We start from the raw sequence: 4,018 nt of genomic DNA, 5'->3' as shown, positions 1-4,018 counted from the left end.
TTCTGATGAAAATCTGGAAAACATTCCAAATAGGCATTAAATAGCATGAGGCTCTTGCACACTATCACCGTTGTCTTCCAACAGAATAAAATGGTAAGTGATATTTTTAATATCCCCCAAGAATATTAAAGGCAAAAATGGAAATGTTATGACTGTTTACAGATATAATTTTGTATATTATATTTTACTGTTTTGTTCTGTAATTGTTTCACATGTTTTGTGTCTTCAGTTGGACTAAAAGTTTTTACTAAAGCCATGCTTTATACCAGTGGTTCTTAATTTTGGCAAAACTGTTCCCCAAGGGCATTGGGCAATGTCTGGAGACTTTTGTTTGTCACAGTGGGGTGGAGGGGAATGCTCCTGTCACCTAGTGGCTGGAGGCCAGAGATACTGCTAAACATCCTACAATGCACAGGACAGCCTCCTCCCCTCACAAAGCATTATCTGGACCAAAATATCAATAGTGCCAAGGTTGAGAAACTCTGCTTTATTTTTTATTTATATATATTATATCTGAATATAGTATATAATACATTGATTAGTAAATGTATTACATTATTCAGTAATTAATATACATTAATTATGTGTATATTAAAGATATACAGTTGAGCTCTTGCATTAATGGAGTTTTTATAAAGATAATTGACTCATAAAATAATTGTTGACTCTTTTTTGAAAGGGGAGAGAAACAAATGGGATAGTTTCTACTGGCTTTGCTATTTAGAAATTGTTTCATCTGAATCTTCCCTGCGAATCAGTCACTTGAAACACATCTACAGAATGTTAACAGTGACCCCCTCATCCACAGCAAAGATCCCCTGGAAGCCATTTGGTACAATACGACCTCACCTTGCTAGATTGGCTTAGAGGAGGGTCCCTGACTCCAATGTAGCCAGTGAGAAGATCTTTTAAGATATCCTATATCCTTAGAACAAATCCTCCCTTTCTGCCTTGACTAGCTTGAGAGAGTTTCTGTTACTTTCAAGCCAAGAGGGTTTAACCAACAGAACTACTCTAGGGATGATTGTAAAATTCATCTCCAGGGGAAGACTGCTCTTTTGAAAAACAGTTTAATGGATCTCCTGGGTACATGAAAGTAACGCAAAATTTCATTCTGGAATGAAGAAGCTCAGAACAATTAGGAACAAGTGTAATGCATAGTGACGTAAAAGGATGACTACATTGTGGGCAGGGGTGCATCTTTGCAGGCAGCATGTTAATGCTTTCTTGCTGTTGTTGGAGAAGGGGGCTTTATTATTATTTTTATTAGAGTTGGAGATAAAAAAAGATGGGAGTCTGGGGAAGGTAAGATTGGATAAAGGAAGCTTTTAACCTGGCAGGCCAAGTTGGTCTATGGAACAGAGTGACTGAGTAGAGGACCCTCAATGAAGAAACATGACCAAAGAAATCCAACAGTGAATTATGCTATTCAGTTTAAGATTTTTCCTGTAATGTGCTCAGCTTTCAGTAAAAAAAAATTACATTTAACATAGAAGACTTGTCTTAACTGTGCTTTGTGAAGATAAGGAAGGAGCTGTGCTCAAGTTAGGGAGAGGGTATTGCTGGGGTTGTATATTGGCACAACCACTTTGGAAAACTCTTTGTGTCTTATATATCCTCCAAGCCAACAACTCCATCCTAGAACAATTCCTGCACACATGAATCAGGAAACTATATAAGAATATTCATAGCAATGTACATTATAGTGGGAGGGGAGAGAGGGGAAAGGAAACAATTTGAATGTTGGAGATAGGAAAATGGATTTATAAGTCATGGTATATTCATATAATGGAATCTATATGGCAGGGAAAACACATGGGGATGGAAGCATAATGTTGATTGAAAAGAAGCAGCAGTATAATGGTACAGCACAGAAATAATTTTATCATTGAAAAGTAATGATACAAAAAGTAAATGGTATATTGTTTGGGAATATATAGTAATTTCATAAAGAAAAGTTGAAATGATTTTTAAAAATCAGGATAGTGATTATCTTGAGAGGAAGCAGAGAGAAGGTGGGATCTGGGAGGAACACATGGAGAAGCATCAATTTTATATATATATATACAATTATATGTTTCCTTAAAAAACTAAAAATAGACTTACCATATGTTCCAGCAGTCCCACCCCTCAGCATATATCTGGAGGAAGCTCTAATTTGAAAAGATACATACACCCCAATGTTCATAGCAGCACTATTTACAATAGCCAAGACACGGAAGCAACCTAAATGTCCATTGACAGATGAATGGATAAAGAAGATGTGGTGTATATATATATACAATACAATACTACTCAGTCATAAAAAAGAATGAAATAATGCCATTTTCGGCAACACTGATGGACCTGGAGATTATCATACTAAGTGATACAAGCCAGAAAGAGAAAGAAAAATACCGTATGATATCACTTATATGTAGAATCTTAAAAATGACACAAATGAACTTATGTACAAAACAGAAACAGACTCACAGACATAGGAAACAAACTTATGGTTACCGGAGGGGAAAGAAGGTGGGAAGGGGTAAATTGGGATTTGCAGATACTATTATATATAAAACAGATAAACAAGGTCCTACTGTACAGCACAGGGCACTATATTCAATATCGTATAATAACCTATAATGAAAAAGAATATGAAAAAGAATATACATATGTATGTGTATTACTGAAACATTATGCTGTACACTGGAAATTGACACATTGTACACCGACTATACTTCAATAAAAAATAGAATTAAAAAATGTAAAATACAGTTCATAGAGGAAAAATAATACAAGTTGTTTCATAAATTGGGTGTACAAGTGTTCATTTTACTACGCTTTATAACTTACATTAACACATTTCCTTTTGTACATGTCAGACTTCTTAAAAGTGAAAGAATAAAGTAATTGTCAAATTGCTTGACAGTACAGAGTTACACTTCTACTGACTGAGAGTGGGAAGAACTGTGATTTTTTTTTTTTTTTTTTTTTTTTTTTGGTTCTGTTTTGGTAGTAGAGGGGAAGAGATTCCCACTGAAGCAGCTGTCTTGAACATCTGTGTGAGCAGGGCACAATTTCTTCTGCTCTTGGGACATTGATGATTTCTGCCCAGCAATCCACAGGAACTCTAAAGCAGTCAGGAAAGAAATGGTGGGACCACATGGAGACAGGAGAAAGACAGTTACTGATTTTACACTGTTGCAAAAACAGAATAGTGTTTTATATTTAACAAATTGTTGTAGCTGGCTTAATGTCCTTTTGATATAGTTCTAAACAGTTTCCAAAGGTTGCAATATTTTTCCTTCTTAGAAACTGAGGGGAGAGGCAGCCCGTCTCTCCCTCTGGCTCCCTCCCTTGGGTACACAGCCTTGGCACCTGTTGTTACTATGCCTGGAAGACCCTTACCTGCTGTGTTGGTCTGGCTGACTCCGGTACCTCCTTTTAAAATGTAAGTTCCAAGGTTAACGCCTCGTGGAAACTGTCTCCTCTCACCCTTTGATTTCTCATCCCAGCATCACGACAGCTGTGAGGTTTTGGGGGTAAGTCGCTTCGTCAAGCCTGTTTCCGCAAGGATAAGATTAGCTTGGATGTCTGTGAGGATAGTGCAGTGGGTACGAAGAAGCAGGTTCAAGCCCACTTTTTCAAACCTCAGCCCGCCCCACCTCTCTGCAGGTTTGGGTTAATCACAGGGCCTTAGGTTCTTCAGTTAACTGAGGGATGCTTTGATTCGAAAAGTTAATACATAAAACACCCTGCCATCGCTTAGCACCTTCCCGGGTCCCCTTTCCCTGGGACCCTCAGGGCTGGACCACACCGCCATCCGTAGCTCTCTCCTCCCAGTCCTAGCTCTCAGAGCCGCACCTCGCTGGGCTGAGAAAGTCCTCCAAGCCCAAGGAGGGGCCTGATGCAGGGCGCGGAAGAGAATGTTTTCGCGAAGCTCTAGCCCACAAAGCGCACGCCCTTCTCCTCAGATGGGGTTCCTGATTGGCTGAAGGCCGTCTCTCGCACGAGCGTCTTCCGGGATGGAGGCGGT

At 38.9% G+C, this 4,018-nt stretch overlaps 1 long non-coding RNA gene across 1 annotated transcript; it reads right to left on the bottom strand.

Moving 5' to 3' along the window:
* Positions 1-467: 467 nt before the first annotated feature.
* Positions 468-3,891, bottom strand: LOC123618560 (uncharacterized). Its single transcript, XR_006727010.2, has 2 exons — positions 3,391-3,891; positions 468-3,112 (listed from the first exon to the last, which is right to left on the bottom strand). It is a non-coding gene; the product is annotated as an uncharacterized LOC123618560 (long non-coding RNA).
* Between the last annotated feature and the right edge of the window lie 127 nt (positions 3,892-4,018).

The sequence above is a fragment of the Camelus bactrianus genome, chromosome 18, assembly GCF_048773025.1.
Source record: "Camelus bactrianus isolate YW-2024 breed Bactrian camel chromosome 18, ASM4877302v1, whole genome shotgun sequence".
Taxonomy (NCBI): Eukaryota; Metazoa; Chordata; class Mammalia; order Artiodactyla; family Camelidae; genus Camelus; species Camelus bactrianus.
The sequence above is the reverse complement of the archived record's forward strand: the minus strand, read 5'-3'. Positions and strand labels throughout refer to the sequence as shown.